At 40.5% G+C, this 18,726-nt stretch overlaps 1 protein-coding gene across 15 annotated transcripts in view; it reads right to left on the bottom strand.

Annotated features, from left to right (window-relative positions):
• Window positions 1–18,726, bottom strand: part of LOC127450578 (transcription factor SOX-6-like) — a 178,689-nt gene that overhangs the window by 146,588 nt on the left and 13,375 nt on the right. For 12 of the 15 annotated variants that reach the window (XM_051714879.1, XM_051714899.1, XM_051714819.1 and 9 more), the window contains exon 3: window positions 6,279–6,349. The gene's annotated coding sequence lies outside the window, so the exon portion shown is untranslated. Of the gene's footprint in view, window positions 1–6,278; window positions 6,350–7,913; window positions 7,994–18,726 lie in introns of all 15 variants that reach the window. The other 3 variants (XM_051714888.1, XM_051714843.1, XM_051714933.1) reach the window with 1 other exon arrangement.

The following is an 18,726-nucleotide window of genomic DNA, read 5'->3' as shown; positions in this document are numbered from 1 at the left end:
GTTTATTGCAAATATGCTCACATTTAAAGAAAATGTAGTGAGACTACATTATAATCGATATTTGGTTGGACAGTCCAAAAACTTTAAAGCCATTTTGTCTTTTTAGGGCAGTACAGAGTAGATGCATAACAAATTTTGGATAGAATAAAAAAAAAGACAATAGAACATTGATCCTGAAATCAGTCGTTTCTATGGTAAAGCCAATGCACTATATTTTGAAGTGACTAATGACAGTGTAATTAAATTAGCATTTCATCTCCTCTCATCTGAGGTGTGAAGGAAGGTGTGAAAAGGTTTTGACAGTGCTGGGAACGTTGGGGAAAGAAAAGAAAAAAAAAAATTGCTCCCTCCGCAGATCCAAACACGTCTTATGGGTGTTTCCCCCAACATGCGTATACACACCTCCAAACGGCATCACAAAAGAAGATGTGACTGAAAGGGTCTTCCTGAGTACCCCACCAAACTCTACGATTAAATACAGCCTTACTAATAGCAGCGGCATCCCATGCATTAGTCTCAACCCCTCTCATTCACCCCCCACTCAGTGCCGCCTGATGAGTAGTGAATTAATTTGTGTGAAGCAACCCAACATTAGGAAGGTGTGTTGAAAGGTGTCTTCTCATGTTTCAAATTAAATGCACTGCTGGTCAGCATTAGCACCTAGATGCCCGTCAAGGCTGCGCGCCTGCCTCTGACACTTAGCAGAGAGAGAGAAAGAGAGAGAGAGAGAGAGAGAGAGAGAGAGAGAGAGAGAGAGAGAGAGAGAGAGAGAGAGTCTGGATTTGCCTGTTCACACTGGAATAATTAGAACATGTCAGGAAGAATTAATTTCCTCATTTTTCAAAAGGATACACAGAAATTACCATGTTATTATATGACAGGGTCCCTGGGAGGATTGTATTAAATTTGATTTCCAGCGCAGCCCACACAACAAATTAAAGTCATAAATAAGATGGAAAGAAGCGGGGCACAGAGCATATGTTTATGGCAATGAGTGAAGCCAGGGGACCAGAAAGAACTATCTTCATTTCATTTTATTTAAATCAGGCCGACACTCTGTGTCTGAATGACAGCAGTTGCTAATGAGGGCTCAGGGTCTCCTTTATATTAGCAAAGAGAAACAGCCACTTAGTGGGTTAGACAGTGCACACTTTTCCCCTACAACTCAACCAGCTGAGCATCTGCCTCCCCTAATGGACACATTACTGCGTGCTTACAAACTTACAAGCCACGCGAAAGGTAAGGTCTCTCTTAACTTACATCTGCGTGAAAATCAATTAAAGCTCGGAGGCAGTTCTTCATTTTGCAGATGGTGCGGTGGATATTTTTAGTCTTGCAGCTTTAAGCTTAATTCGACGTTTGGGCTAGTTGAAGGAGACAGAAAAAAGTTAAAACATAACGATGTTAAACTACTTTCGAGTCAGATGTTCGCAGGTCATTCAATGCATCCATCAGCAGGCATCATTTGAAAGTTAGATTAGTCGAGGCCATTATGTTGTTTAGTGCAGGACACTTAGATTGGTGGAATTATAAAAAAAATACAAAATAAAACATGCTGGGTTCTAACCTGAAAACATTCGATTTATTTTTTTAATTCATACATTTTTTATGAAATGTTAAAATTTAAAAATGACTCAAGGTGAATTACACATCTCACTGACCCACTAACTGTTTGGTGTGGGCAGCACACTTGTGAATAAAAAAGCATGTGGGAAAATCTACCCTATTATATGCAGCAGAGAAACATAAGTGCTAATTATATCCACAGTATTCCTAAGAGTCAAGTGGTAATCAGATAGCTTCAGATTCATGTGCATGTTTAATGCGTGAAGATGACCTCAGCATGGTCTGCTTTTACATTCTACATGCGCAAAAATAAACATGTTTTTTTTTAACAAGACACATTCATCTTTCTAGTAGTCTTTACAATTCCCATTAGAACTCTAAAAATACATCTTAATAAAGGGAGTCATATTCATACTTTGGCAATAAAAAATAAAATAAAAAAAAGAGATAAGACAAGATATGTCAATGATAAATCCAGCAATGACATGCGCACTGCTTCTAATACAGTTTGAAAAGTTGCTATGTGTCCAAGACAACAGAAAAAGTTGTCTTTTCAGATATATGTTATGCAGGTGACTGTAAAGTACAAAGACCCTGCACTGCCATCTTTACATATTCAATGTAATTAGTGGGGGGAAAAAATGAATACAAGTGGGAGCATAGATGAAACGCAGCTAAAGACAGTAGCTTTTTAGTATTTTTTCATAAGATAATGCAGAATTTTTAGTATTAACTGTAAGGACTGTCTGTGTAGATCTAATACATAAAATGACAATATATAATAAATGAAGATTTCTCAAATCTCTTTTAGAGGGTGCATTTTGTTAATTATTAATTGCACTTAAGATTTTTTGTGTGTATATATACTAATATTTTAAATATAATAACAGCTTTGAGACCAGCACTTTTCTTTGCTTAGACACATTTGTATAAAATTGAAGACTGGGTTTGGAGAGCAAAACAACAATTCATTCCATCTGTGCTAAATTATGAATATTGTCAAAGTTTCCCTCCCATAAAATGCTTTAAGACTTCTTTATTTCTGCTTTCCCTCTTTGTGTTACTGTGCTGTAAATCTTTGATAAGACGTATTAGCCCATTACAATCGTTCTGAGGCAATGGAATACAGAGAGAAAGGAACTCTTTGGGAATAGGCATCATCAGAGCCAAGCGCTCCTTTGGGCCCCACAAACTTTAAATAATTTGCAAATCAATTAACTGGCAACTCTCAACATAACAAGGATTTCACACCCATGGGTCACGGCACATTATCAGCTCCTGAGGATTCATGGCATTTTGGGAGAAAAGTTCATGGCTGAAATCATTAATTTATTTTACAGGGCTTTTAGTTATGCATTACTCTTTCCAGCTGTTGAAGCCAGGAGATTAATGGCATGTTCCTTAGTCTGTCTGTGGCCATATATAGCCAATAGGAAACATATCTTTTGTTTTAACCTCGAAAACTGTCTTTACCTTGAGACGAAGAAAGACAGCCAAGTCTATATTATGTTTAATTCTTCTGAATATTAGATAAAGCATATCAAGCCATCAAAAAGATTATATATTGAATCATCCTTGGCTGAGGCCACTGCCCCAGTCGTGACAGTGTGTTTGGGATGTTAGGTCACAGCGGGGTGATTGAAGACAATTGAAATGTCATGCTCCAGATGATCAATGGGTCTCCGACAAAGCCTTGTCTTTTAGACTAAATTGGTCAAACGTTGCACAAAAAACTGAGGTGTACTTCATGTTAAAAATCTATCACCAAAGATCTCAGGGATTAGACACCTCCCCTGTGCACATTCAGAAAAATTACAGATCCTCTACTAATAACTGATGATGCTCTTGGCGTCTCCCGAAAGATACCTCATGAGAACTAATGAGAAAACAAATAGATCCTGCGTCCTAAATGCTTCAGCAAGGATCTCAACCATCTCAGATGTTTGAAGACCATAGGACTTCCTTTCATGACAATAATTAAATTTCCAACAATTAAATCTGATTCTAAATTCACAGTGATGAAATGTGATGTTCCATTGGACTAGCTAGATTGAGAGAATAGGATGAAAATGTTTTCGGTGGCTGATGAAATTAAAATGCCAACCCCTATTGAACAGCGTCTCTAACAACAATCAAGAACAGGGTCAGTGAAGAAATGTAGCTGGGGAGTGATTGTTAATAGATGGGAAAATAACCACCAAAGGTTATTCATTTTCATTAGGGGTCCAGGAGAACTGTTTATTAATTTTTTTTTACAGAATATCTTTCCTGGAGACACCGGCCCCACAGAGACATCAACCGCGAGACATGCTTAATGCGAAATGAAGGCAGACTCCAGCAGCTTTATTAGATGAATGGCACACACTGACAAAGAGTGTATTCTGCCTGTTCAAACAGATGCCGTCGCCTCATCCTCAGGTGTTTCCAAATGAGTTTGCACAAGAGTGATTTAACGCCGGGCGCATGCATACCACACGTTCGCCCAAATTACTTACTCCCTCATTTTGTGATTAATTGAACATGCAGATTAAAGTTGCATTTTAGATTAATGAGTGTGTGAGGTCTCATATGTCTTGTAAGCATCAGATATGAGCCCATCTCTTCTATTGAAATCATACTCAAACAATGTGAAATGAAGAAGACATTGGTTTCATTGAAATCGGCAGGCCCTGCAGATTGATTTTTAACACATATTGACGGATTAAAAATTAGCCTCTGCAACAGGCTGTTAAATTACTGAAATGTGTTTTGAAATCAAGAAATTCCTGTCAGATAGTCATTCAAACTCGCAAGTGACTTTTTTCTATTTAGATTCTGACTATACTGGTGGAAAATATGTTTCAACAAACACCATTAAAAACATATAGAATTGTTTTAAATGATTCAATAAATTTTGTAACTTTCACAACATGGGAAAATAAAATGCTAGTTGCCATGAACATTCACTCTCTCATCCACTGACCCACCCACCCAACACACACTCACACACAAGCCTGAACGCTGACACAAAGCCAACCTGATGTACATTACAAGGCTTACAGTGTTACCCTCAGTGCTGGAGCTGGGCCAGTGCATAAGCCTGATGTTTACTGTTCTAACTCAAGTGGTCCTTTCACCTTCATTCAACTTGACAATCAGTGTTTCATTCTTTAAATAGAGACTTGACCCTGCGACATATCAATGCTAATATCTGTGTTCACAGGACCTAGAATGGGACAGACTGCAGCTGTTCTGTGGTGGTGGATGATTGTGCATAACACAGGATATGTAACCTCATTCCAAACAGTAAGACTACCTTAGTATAAACCAAGTGTGGCACTCCAGCCTGCTGAAACCAATAAAGTCATAACAGAAATAATCGGCAAAGAATAGTCATTTTCAATATCATATTTTTGTTACCGTACAATTTTCCAATAACTTCATAGCGCATTATCTTCCTCTGTGGTGCCTTCCATTGCCACCTATTTCAGGCTGACAGAGAAATTCGGACTCTCGCCCAGAATGACAAGCCAGGCAGACAAAAGCCGTAATCACTCCTAGCCCCTTTTGTTATTTCCCCATTCAGCTCAGCAGAGCGAACCTCACTGATCTGCCTCTCCTTCCTCTGACAGCCATTCACCATGAACTTAACACTTCGGTGACACACACTATAACCGCAGCCAAAATAAAAGAGCCTGCCCCAGTGTAATAGGGCGTATTGATCTGAGATGAAGCCGGTGTTTGACTTGAAATCACAGGGATAAAGCTGCTGTGTTAGCGTGCGGCCCTGAACTTTATGCGTAAATATGCCATTCTCAGTGGCCTAATTATGCAGGGCCAACAGTGGGGCTTTCTGCACACTAAAATAACTCTGTCCTGCACCTCATATCGAAGTGACATTTGAAAAAAGATTAATATGAACTTAACTTTCAGGAGGCTTGTTTGCTCAACATTACCAAGAGCAACACGTTGCCAGAAATGATCTTTATTACTACGCTGGAAAGAGAGAACTCCCATTTAAGACATATTGTGGCAGAAAACTGCATCCGTACACTGACTGTTTACTAAGACCCTGTCTGTGTTTCTTTAAAAGGGGCTCTTTCTTCATTGCTCTGAATGCTCTTATTGAGGGCAACTGGCAGCCTGAAAGTACCAATAACATAGTTGGTATTAGCATAGAGAATAGATTCCCTCTATATGCACCATTGGAAGTGTGTGTTTGAGTGGAACTTGGAGGTAGATTCTAACAAGCAAATTGTGTTTTTTCTCTCTAAAAGACTACTTTCAATGTTTAGAAAGAACTAAAATGGAATTCAAAGAGTATAATCATATTTTTCTGCTTCTTTTAATCATTGGTATGTAGCTTTTAAAGACTCATAAATGAGGAATATCACGGATGTCATTGGCTGGGAGCAATATAAGTCACTCATTTGTGCTTGTGGGTTTTCAACTGTTTTTTAGCAAACTTAATTCTAGGAAAAGTGAGACAGAACAGAAAAACACACTCATTCATTTTAATCATTTGTGTGAGGCCACCATTTCCTGTGGTGGCGAAGCATGTACAGTGGTTTCATGAGTTTGAAATCATAGCAGACAGACAGCAGCGACGGAGAAAAATAAAGCGTGTCTGCAAGTCTGTGTGTGTGTGGGGGGGGGGGGGGTTGTGGAGCAATGATGAAGAGGTGACGCTGGAAAAGACACAAAATCCAATATAAAGTGTTGATTGTACTTACGTAAACAGAAAGACTTGATCCCCAGCTCCCAAAGATCACTGGTGAGTTGATTTTGAATTCATGAAAATGACCTACAAAAGAACAAAGAGAAAATTCCATGAGTGTTTAGGTTGGCATGAGTTTCTTTATATTTGTAAATTCTTTAAGAGTAACAAGGAGGCAGAAAAGAGGGAGAGAGTGAAAGGGAGAGAGAGAGAGGACATCAGATGAGTGAAGAGAGAGTGCTGGCAGGCAGTCAGAGGCCCGGCAGATGAAGTTAAACAGTCGTAGTGCTGTACGGCCCCTAGTTAGCCTCCACTCTCCCTGAGGGACTCAATCCGAGACAATGTTTAGAGTCCACTTCTCTAATACCTCATTAATCTGTCCCTGCACTGTTTGATTCTACTAATAAATGGCTTTCATACAAAGCACTTGTTTTCTCTAATTCCTTTCTATGCGTCTATTACACTGCAGAGCACTAATGATTTATTTAGTTACATGCTCGGCTAGTTCTAGCAGGTCTTCTGAGGTCCACCAGCAACAGCAGCACCACCAAGGAAACACAAACAAACAGATGGTGACACACCCAGTTTCACCAGTATCCAACCATATGTGTATCGTTACATTTGCTTCATGTGATGGAAGATGTAGAATGCAGACAGGAAAGTCGTGCTGCACAAATCTCATTGATGTTAATTTCTCCACATTACTCTGTTTTTCACAACAAGCTGGAATCTCATTACCAACTGATTTATACAATCAGCCTGCCTCAGCATCCCCAATTAAACAAGGACACAAGGGTTTGAGGTCACAGCAATTTGATCCCCCTGTAATTTGCGCCATCTCTGTTTCCGCAAGCGAGCCAGGAACCACCAAAAAGTGACCTCCGACTCCATACGAGCGCTGAAGAACTATGCCAACTGCATGGACTAAGTAAATGGCTGCGTAGGAGGGTGGGTTAATAGAATAAACTGAGAGATCTTTGGTCTCCAATGGATCTGAATGTGGCAACCATGAGGCTGAAGGTGACAATCAGAGAAAAGACGCAGGAGGTCTGACCCCTGTGTGAATGGAAAGCTGTTGTCATCTTAATAGCACCTCTGAGCTGACAGTCTATTCCACGTTCTCAAAGGACCATACCAAAGGCCTTGCCTGTGTCCCCACACTGTCTCACCGTTCAAACAGCACACACACATGCACTCACAGTGTGTATTTGTCTGTGTGTGTGCACTCACATACATTTCTCAAAGAGCAAAAAATAGTTGCAGGGGGGTAAAAAATAAAAAGGAATCTGAAATTATAATTTGATACTAATTGAGAAAAATCATGAAAGTAAACAAGAAAATGGTGCAATTTCATTTTCATGCTTTATTTAAGCTACTCATTGTCTAGATTTAAAAAAAACATTTGATTGTGAAAAATAAGACAATGATATTAGAAATCATTAAAACTTGACCTGTGATATAAACGACTTTGACACACCTGTATTAAGTGTGCAAGCAGGACTTTACTCACACAAACCATTTCCCTTTTCTAATTGGGCGATCATGAATTCATTCAAGAGAATTCCAATCAGCACCAGCCTGTTTTTATTAGTCACCCAAAAGTTTTATTACTGATTCATTGTGTCCGCAATAACCACTGTGGCTTTCTCACATGTTGAGCCCTGTGTTCTCTCTCCTCTTGACTCTCCAATGACTGCCGTGATGAAGTAACTCTGGCTGTACAAATGGGAGCTGAAATAAAGAGAAATTAAGAATGAAGGGAGGGCAGGAGAGAAAGAGAGACCTCACCATTCACCGAACTGTATGAGTAGTTGAGCTAAGCCAAGCTTCTTGGCAAATTGCTAGACAAAAAGCTAATGCCCATTAAACCCCATGAGGACAGACAGGGGGGCACCCAAAAATTAATGATGGGTTTCTTCCTGTTAAATCAACCTTAAGTCATATTCCGCAATGCATCAAATGAGGAATTGAGTTCTTTTAATGAAAACAGTGCTGAATATTTCAAAGCGGTTAAGTGGGGTGCTTGAAGCTGGTGTTGTTAAAGCCAATCCATCGACCATGACAGTGAATCCAGCTATCGCCTCCAATGAACACACTACCCCAAACTGACTCCAAAAGCATGAGCCAATGGCTACACACAAATGACATGGTGTAAGAGCTTGAACTGATGCCCCAGAAATGAAGGTCCTCTACAGGTCCTCCATAGTTCTCAATATCTCCTGATTCCATGATCTATATGCGCCAGAACATAAATATTATGGAAATGACCATTGGGACATAATTTTTGCATAACATCTCGATCACTTTCACCTTTGCACATTGAAATTTTGCAGGCGGAATACAGTGATCTCAATGGGAATCTGCTTGATCGGGAATTTTGCCCGATGGACTTCTGTTGGTGAAGAAATTTCTCTACGTGAATTTTGCTTGTGAAGTTTGGTAAACTTTAACATGCAAATTCGCAGCATTGATCAGTAGTAAGTTGCTTGGTTTGACCTCTGCTTGGGCGGTGCTTTGTACACTGAATATTCACAATGGACAAGCAAATAACTTATTTTATTTTTGTATTTTATTTTTTTACAGGCAAAATAACATTACTAGCCTTTTTTCTTTTTTTTTTCATTAACACTTTTTATTGATTCTAACAAATGAAACAGAAAAGCAAAACATATATGCACAGAACCAACTTTTAACCCCAATAATTTTATTTTTAAATAACATTTGTTTCTTTATAACATCACTCTCCCATTTTTGCAAGTTTCACACTCATTTAACATCCGGCCACGCCTTCTTCATCTGCAGAATTTCACATGCAAGGGTTATTGTGACTGAGCCTTGAGCCAAAGTGTATTCCTCTTGGAGAACAATCCAGAGGAATCTAGAGAAAAATCCAATAAACTTTTTCAAATTCCAGGCATGTGTTCATCTACAGTACGCTGATTTCAGGCTGATTTAATCAATCCTGTACATAACAGTGCTGTGTCTTTTACCATCATATGACGGCAGTTGAATCAGTTACTAAGCTCCACAATAACAGTCTAAGAGAGCCACGCACTCCCACCATGGTCACTTGATTAAAGCAAACAAATTGATTTAAATATATTTTCAAAAAGGGGAGAAATACAGTAGCTTGCTTTACATAATATGCCACAAATGTGCTCTGGTAATTATGGTTTTTCAGCAACAGAACTGTAAGGCAAAGTGCTTTGGATGGGTCAAATATAGATGAAATCCTTCATCTCTCTGACCGTGAACATACTGTACTCCCGGTGCTGTACAACCGAGGATGAAATATTTTCATTTGCATCAACTTTGCCTTAGCTTTCTTCTTATCCAGCAACCTTCAGAAAAAAAAATCACTTTAAATGTACTATTTCCTCTGTTACTCTTACCAAGTCCAGGACATGTTAAGAGGGGATTTAGGGGAAGTAGTTATTGGGACAAAAGAGGCAATATCCTCCATCAGCAGGACGGTATGTTACTGGGTATAGGACAGGTTATCTCTGTACTAACAGCAGGACCAGGGGTCTGGATGATGGGAGAAGAGGCAGTGGGGGATAAAATAAGGCAGAATGGGGCCAAAAGCAGTGGGGGAATAGCAAAAGAGGCAAGTCGGTGTTTTATGAAAACCTCCATGCTTGCCTATTGTCTGATTAAATATTCAGCCTGACAAAAATCCACCAGTGCACAGCTGACAGGTTGGTGGGTGTAAACGCATGGTACACATCTATTGAAAATATAGGAAAGTACTGGCTGACAGAAAGTGTGTGTGTATGTGTGGGCGGGTTTGGGTGGTTTACGAGGACATTTTTTTAGGTTACAAATTGGTAATTACAAGGGTATTATGCTATAAATGTGTTTTTTGAGGACATTTCTAGTGTCCCCATAATTCAAATTGCTTAAAAAACATACTAAACTAAGTTTTTTGTGAAGGTTAGGTTTAGGGGTAGGTTTAGGGATAGAATCTATGGTTCTTACAGTATAAAAATCATTATGTCTATGGAGAGTCCACATAAGAATAGCCGCACCAACGTGTGTGTGTGTGTGTACATGTTTATACTACATTGTGGTGACCAAATGTCCCCACAAGGATAGTAAAACCTGAGATCACCTACCTTGTGGGGCCCAGCCAGCAGTCCCCACAAGGGAAATGGCTTATTAAACATACTAAGCGATGTTTTTTTGAAAATGTAAAAATGCAAAAAAATTTCTGTGATGTTTAGGTTTAGGGATAGGGTTAGGGATAGGGAATTAATAGAAATAGAAATTATTGTTAGATCTGTATAAATTCCATAAAATGCATGGAGGTCTATGGAGAGTCCCCACAAGTTTGTGTGTGTGTGTGTGTATGTGTGTGTGTGTGTATGTGTGATTGTCTCCCACAATATATATCTCACCATCCATGCTTTGCAGAAATACAGAAATGTACACTATAAAGAGCAGCAGAACCAAAAATACCAACTCTCTTTCACTAGAATAAAAAAGAGATGTCCCATTTCATTGATCTTTCTCTTTGAATCTGCCATTTGCCCAGAAATAAGCACTTGCTTTGCTTAACAGGGCCTGCTTACAGTCGAGGATTTTCTGTTGTGTTTGTAAAGTGCATTTCACTATTGCTGTCTTGGAGAAAGTCGTGGATGGGGGAGGACGGTGCTGTTTTTAAATCAAACATCTCCTCTCCTTGCAGACAGCTCTGTGACCAAGCCAGACTTTCATGTCCAACACTGAAGATACATTACATGTGATTTACTCTGCTGTAAAATAACTACAGCGAAACACCGTATTAGGGGAAGAAAGGCTGACCGGCCACTTCAGGGCCTCAAATCCAGCCTGTGAGGAATTTGAGTGAAGTAAAATACAGCATCAGTGCTCTTCGATACAGACTACACACACTCCAGTCCATGATTAGAATACAGCAAACCAAGAGAGCAAGGCCTTGTCTTTTTTGTCATTGATTTAGCGTCATTCGATGGAGTTTATTCCCTAGCCACAGCACAAAGCACTTTTTCTTTCTCTTGCCCTATTTATCCACCCCCTACTATTGAGTTGGGTTATGGAAACAAGCCTGGTTCTCTCTCAGGTAATGTGTTTATTCTCCTGGTCTCATCTTCTAGTTTGCGGGGCTGCCGGCCGTTCTCTCTCTCTCACTCTCTCGCTCTCTTATCGCCTATACTCTCACGGGGCATTTTAGCTGCTGAAATCCTGTTCACCACATACCGGTTTTAGAATCTGTGAAATGAGTGCCGAGGAAGCATGGCCACAATGTCTGCCTGTGTTGCCAATGGCCTCGAAAATGGGTCTGGGAGCTTTTTGTCCAGGGAATGCATAAATGGACGTTTTTAACACCTCAAAGAAAGGCAGTGCCTTTGTGTGGCCAGACGAGAGAGCCCTGGCTCTCCTGAGGAGGCAGACATGCTGAGTGCTGCAGGACAAAGAAACCAGAGCCTGAAGCAGCAGGACAACACATACACACGCACACCTGCCTCACACACAATTTTATGATATAATACACATAGACCAAACATGAGACACATATACACAGATAAAGGCACAAGGCACACACACAGTTCAAGTATGTGGTGTAACACAAAACAAAGTATTGTTGCATGTTTGAACATTCAAACGCAGCCTCACTGACTTGGTCAGAGAGACAACTACTGTACAATATGAAGACAAAATGTTAGGATGGATTATGCAGATTCTGATCAAATCACACAACAACACAGAGATTAAATAAATAATGTGACTGATATGAAAACAAGTTAACAAATGTTGCACATTGATTGATGTTCGTCCTACGTTTGGAAAAATAATTCCATTTAGATTATCCATTCTTGCGATTCATTTAAGTTTGTCTTTCAGAAAACGACGCAAAATGACAGGCTGTGCAGACATTCAAGAGTGCATATGCTTTGCCTGCTTACAAAAAGCATTTAAATGCAAAGATATCTGATGCACAAAGAAGCACCTGCAACTTATGTCAGTGGCAACATAATCAACCTGCAATTGTCTCATGACTCAATTCCAGTGACAAGGTCTAGGTAGCAAGAATATGTATTCAAAATACTATGCTATTAAAGGCCCTAGTCTGTTCAGGGATATCTTTCCAATGGTAAGCCAAGCTGAAAGTCAATCATATGATGAATTAAACCAGAATGGAATCAATTGATCCAGAAAAGATCAGGTTACAACTAGGGCCGTTGGTTGCTTGCAAATGATTTGTGTCGTTCTTGCTCAGACACGGGACTGTGTGTACGGCACAGTCTCATTTTTCAAATATTACATTTGCAATTGAATTGAAACCTCCACAGTTTGCATTCACGATGAATGAACAGATACAATTTAAATGAAGAGACATGGTCAAGATCACAAAGGAGAAAAATTAGTTGTGTGCAGTGCTCTCTTTCGGAAGAATAGAGGAAACATCGATTAAACACGCCAGGAAAGGCCTTGGTTCCCCAAGGATGGCTTGAGGGGTATGTAAAATCTGAAAAATATTTGGAAAAACAAAAAGGAGGTTACGACTCATTGGTACTTGCATACTTCATGCACAAGTTCACTTTTAATTATTTTACCAGCAAGCAGGGAGGAACACATTGTGCTCTAGGGTTTTTGTCTGGTGGCTTCATAAAAATCCAGAAGCATTCTGCCATGTTTTTCTCAGGCAGAGAAAATGAATGAGCATAAATAATGGAAAAACTCTAAAACCTGTGTTATTTTATTTTTTTCAAGTTCGAGAGCATGCACATAAATTCCTGATGTAACAGTGTTTGGTACAGTTCAATGAGGTGATTTGTGCTGAACAAAATGGAAAAATTCATAATAAATTATTTTCTTTCTTTCTTTTTTATTTCTAAATAATCATGTTATTCATGTTTATCACCTCAAAATTCACAAATACTATTCCAATGTTGGAATGCAAATTAATAGAACATATTTGGCTGGTTTGAGAATTATTCTGCATTCTTAGTTTTTCTAGAGAGGAAAATTATTTTAAAAATGGACCCAAATTTCAGCTGACATGACTGGGAGTTGCCTGAGCTCTCTGTCTCTCTCTTTCTCTCTCTGGTACTTGCCCCATTCGCTACAGCTGCTCAGACAGTATAAGGACTAAAAAGAAAGATAGAATGCATCCAAAAGAGCTCCTCTCTTCTCCGTGGTTCCCTTTTTCCCCCCTCTGAGAAAACAAATGTAGTGTTTGAGTCACTGATCAGTGGTGTAATTGAGTTTAACACTCTTTTTCTGCAGGAAAAAAATGTCTTTCAAATGAGGAGGTCAAATTACCTCTCCAGTCAGGCAATAAATAAGTCAAACAAGGTGAGGGCTCCTGCCAGCATATTTTAGTGCAGAATTCATGACACGGTCCTGTCACTCTGCCAGTCTGGGTTTTGTCTGACAGGACCGTGGCATTATCATCCTATGTCTGTCTTGTGTTTCGTTGTCTGTCTTTGTGTGAGCGCGCAGTTTCTGTTGTATTCCCTGCCGTGCACTCTTCAGTCTGTCTTGTTTCATGTCAGGAGCATGGTGTCTGGATCCTGACTTCCTGTCTGGTTCGGTTTCGGTCTGTGTCGGGATCCGGACACTCGTGCTCCATGTCTGTCTGTTATTGATGTGGGTGCATCACGCTTATGTCATCTTAGCAGCATGCGCTCGCGTCAATAGTTTGTCTGTCTCTTGTGAACACGGGTGCGCCTCGTGCTCATGTTGCATTGCGCGCCCAAGACGCAAGCTGTCTTCATGTTGTGCTGAGGTTTGGTCACTTCGGTCTAAGGTGTCGGGTGTATGTGTGGCCGAACTCTCACACAGGTGTCCTCTCTTGTTTTTGTTACCTGTTGCGTGCATCACATGGCATTTGCCTCGCGATGTACACTCAGATTTCGTTGCCACGCATTCTCTCGTCTTGTTTGTCGGTTGACATGGACGTATATTGCCTCATTGTCTTGGCGATGTGCGCTCATGCCATTCAGGTGTTTTGTTGTCTTGTGAGAGCATGTGGCTTTGTTTTGTTTCTGTATCGCCGCGTGTCTCTCTGTCTTACGTCATACCCCGCCTCCTTGTTTGCTTAGTATTAGTTAATTTACCTCACATGTCCCCTGTTAACCTGTTGATTTCTCTCCCTATTTTTGTCTCCTTGTGTTTGCTGTCCAGTGCCAATTTGTCTTGTGTGTCCAGTTGGTTGGTCTAGTTTATTCCCTGTCGGTCCTGTTTCCCCTACCTGGTTCCTGTTTCGGTCCGTTTGGTCCTGTTTCCCCATGCCCCAGCCTGGATTACCCTTTTTCCCCTTCGGGGTAGTTTATATTTATTTTTCCCCCTCGTGGGAGTTTTTGGTTTGTGTTTTTGCCCATGTGTTATTTAATAAATTCCCTTTTATTTTTCAACTTTTCATTTGGGTCCTGCCTCTGCATTTGTTGACAATTCAATTAGTGAAAAACAGGAGACACATGTTTCTTCACTTAGCTATTAGATGCATATCCTTTCCCATGAAACTCTCGTCCTATGCAAGGCAATCAGATTGGAGTATCCACTGATGGAGGACAGCTTTAAAGAAATCCACTTCATCCTAGCGATCGTGGGGGGCTTGGCGAAATTACACGTGTCACATGACAGTGCAGGTAAGTTGGAGAGCAAGATTATTGTTGCTCAATCTCTGCCCTCTAGCAACCAGCAAGATAGCTATAATCTACTATGCCTTATATTGTTAGAAAGCCATGATCCAAATAACAGTGCTGAAACTGGTGTTAAGAAGATGCTCTACATATGAAACCAGCTAAGGGCGCTACTGGGATCACACACTTCCATACAGTGACAATTTGTGGTCTAAAAATGGACAGGCATAATGTGTGGCAATAATTTTTTTTTTTTTTTTCCATTATGTGACTACTGTACTTTTCCATTAGGAAGCCAATCTGTAGGAGCAGTTTCCATTGATTTCAGCATAAGAGAAGGGAAGTGCCATGACTCAAGTCAAGTGTTGACTTGAGTGTGATTGAACAATGCATAGAACAAGAGAGTGAGAAGGGACACACAGAAAAACACATACAACACACCCAACTGGCAACAATGTCGCCATGTGACATAATGCTCCTCGCACAGTGGATTTTGGGAAAAGAATCAAACTTTTCCTATTCGACGTATCCAGCAATAACAACTGACATCACTGCGCCAACCATATGCTCAGTGGTGGTTGTGCACATTTAGTATTTTCTCAGCACGGGTGGGGGGCGGGGGGGGGGGGGGGGGGGCTGGGGTGGTGGTAAAGAAATACCGTAACATTGTTATTATATTCCAGTCACACCCAGGGAACCTATTACAGCATGGCAGAGACCATGTGAACCTTGAAGAACGTTTAGGAACTCCTCAACTTGAAAAGTCGAAGCTCATAACAGCAGTTGAGGAGCCAACCAATGTTCAAGAGGAAAAATTAGAGAAGAAAATAAAGGGGGGAATATTATGCCTAAACAGTTAATGTTTGTTTGTATGTTTGTGAGAGCTGTTTTTGCTAATGCCTGGCTCTTTAGAGAAACGATCTTTCCCTGCGAGGTCTCTGAATGTGTGTCAAAGCCAGGTGCCAGGCGCAAGTATAGATGGGGCACTCCTCTGGTGTTGATAAACATGCTCTCGCACTCTCTTGGTAGATGCTGGCGAAATAAGGTTAGCATTATTGGTACTGAAAGCGCGACAGGTGGGTCGTATGAAAGGTCTCTCATTTTCTCTCGCCGGCAGAACACATGGTTTAGATTATTCTCCAGCAAAACTGACAACGCTCCAATGAAAATATCAGGAGGCTTCCGCCACCACTACTGTTCGCCACACACTATTTTCAAATGTATCTTAGATTATGTAGCAATGTAAATTTTCCAGGCCTACTGGCCTTTGACGGGTAAATTCAGAGGGAAGTAGAAACTTGTGAAATAAATGTGAGGATTTGAGGAGACATGTGGAAAGGTGTTTAAGCACAAGGCAAATACAACACAACACATGCTAAACACGCGGTGGGATAGGGCTGAGACAACTCCTGCACTTTCCACTCCAGCTTTTTCCACAGTCGAGTGTAGTGTTGACTTGATTAGCAGTCTTTCACAGTCTCTTACGTGCTTAGGTTTTCTCTAAATCATGCACAAGTCGGAGAACTCTGAAGAATGTGGATAATTAGAATACAAAAATTAGCCTTCACCTGAAACATCTGGATTTCCCGTGTGTGTGTGTGTGTGTGTGTGTGTGTGTGTGTGTGTGTGTGTGTGTGTGTGTGCATGTTTATCCTGCATTGTGGGGACCAAATGTCTCCACAAAGGTATAGTAAAACCTGAGATCACCTACCTTGTGGGGCCCAGCCAGCGGTCCCCATGAGGGAAATGGCTTATTAAACATTCTAAACTATGTTTTTTTGAAAATGTAAAAATGCAAAAAGGTTTCTGTGAGGTTTAGGTTTAAAGGTAGGGTTAGGGTTAGGGGATAGAAATGATCATTAGATCTGTATAAAATCCATAAAATGCATGGAAGTCTATGGAGAGTCCCCACAATGATATAAAAACAAGTTTGTGTGTGTGTGTGTGTGTGTGTGTGTGTGTGTGTCTGTCTGTCTGTTTACATGCTTGTCTGTGTCGACGCTGAAAGAATCCCAACTGTAAAACATTCCATATTAAAGAGAAATATGGCTATAAAAAAAAGTTGGTGGTGCTCTGCTTCTCTTTGTGTAACTCACAACGGAGCCAAATGGACAACAACACAACCGTGAATTTTTTGAAGTGGGGGGAAAATATGACTCTTTTCTAAGGTCTGTGAATAGGCTGGAAGATAAGCAGCATTTAGCCATAAATTTAGACGGGCCTAAGCTTTTTTATGTATAGCTCACCGAGCGCAAAACCATGCCCTGCTGAAATCAAAAGCGGTAATAGTCGGGTTAGCCACTGTCATTCTAAGAGGGAAGTCGGTTGTGAAATTGTAAAATTGTGAGGCTCTCACTGTCTATTTCACAGCCTACATTTTATGAACGCTCACTGAAATGATTTATAAAATAGAGGCTATCACATGGCAGCCAGTGTTTGAGGCTCTTAGAGGTGGGGGGAGAAAAGGCTAAAGCAATCCTAATCTTCTTGCCGAAGACAAGCCCTAATAATATGCACCTTTATCTGCTTTGCTTAAACAGTGCATACTTTGAAGTTCACAAAAACGTGTGATACCCATCGAGCTCTCCAAGCGCACTAGAGTGGAGAGAGAAAAAGAGAGCAGACGAGGCCTTGCCATTTCCACCCTTAACATTCCTCACCATTTCAAGTCCAATTTGCTCTGAAAGTCCTCTGCATTAAGCTTGCATGCCAGGCTGATAGCATATAAAAACAAGAGTCAAACTCAGTACATCCCACACATTTTTTTGCCTATTCATAATCTTTGATTTGCAGTGATAAATGGTAAATCCGACTCCACTGCAAAGCCAGTGATAGAGACACAACAAGAGAAGAAATTTACTATTGATATATTCTCAAAGAGCAGGTTAACAGATGCGGAAAGAAAGAGAGAGATGAACATTAATGGACCAATATCTATATGCACATTTTCTGCCCAATAGCCAAAGCTGAAAGGGCCCAGATGAAATCTGTGTGGTAAAGATGATATCATAGCGCTGTGGTTGCACAGTAGTCTGGCAGACACATACCTCACTCCAGAGAGAGAGAGTGAGAGAGAGAGAGAGAGAGAAATTCCAAATAATTTTTCTCCTTGCCTTCCCATTTGAATATTCATCCTGTTTCCACATCCCCAGAAACTCTTCTAATCAGAGTCACTTCCCCTTTAATCACTGGAGCTGTAATTATGATTTGATAAAGCATTTTATCGCACTCTTCAGTGTCACTCACATATCCATGCTTGGAATACCGTATTAAGAGCTGTCAACCCTTAAGGGGAGCACTTCCCAAACAGTGCTGATCCGAATACAGCAAACACGCCCATCGTCTCTAATTGAAATTATTACAGGTTTGAACATGCTAAAGCTACGGCTAATGTTTCCCTTGAAAGCTAGCGAGTCGAGGGAAAAGCGATGAGTCTAGCAGACTCAGCTAAGATTCCTATGCTTCCCTCTGATGTGCAGTAATTGTTTAAACCTGAGTGGGAATGGCTGAGTGCCTTTTTTAATGTATGCCAACAAGAAAAAAACAGCCTTGTGTAGCACTTTCCAATTCTGCTCTTCACTTTCTAATTCTGTCCAACAAAAGGTTTGAAGGAAAAGCCTTTCTGGTTCCATGATCATCTTGGAAGAGCGAGCGTTCAGGGATGATCGGTGACCACAAGTTGATAATGATGACGATTTAATTAGAAGCTTCACTCTGGTCTGGAGTCAGCCCAAACTCTTCCACCCTGCAGATGGAATAAATTTAGCAACAGTGAAGAAGAGTAGGGCCATGCCTTGCTCCTTTCCTCCACCTCCCCTAAAACTTCTCTTTCTTTTCGCCTAAGTACCACTGCCGATC

This window comes from Myxocyprinus asiaticus, chromosome 2, assembly GCF_019703515.2.
Source record: "Myxocyprinus asiaticus isolate MX2 ecotype Aquarium Trade chromosome 2, UBuf_Myxa_2, whole genome shotgun sequence".
NCBI classification, from domain to species: domain Eukaryota; kingdom Metazoa; phylum Chordata; class Actinopteri; order Cypriniformes; family Catostomidae; genus Myxocyprinus; species Myxocyprinus asiaticus.
Note: the sequence above shows the minus strand (reverse complement) of the source record. Positions and strands in the feature narration are given on the sequence as shown.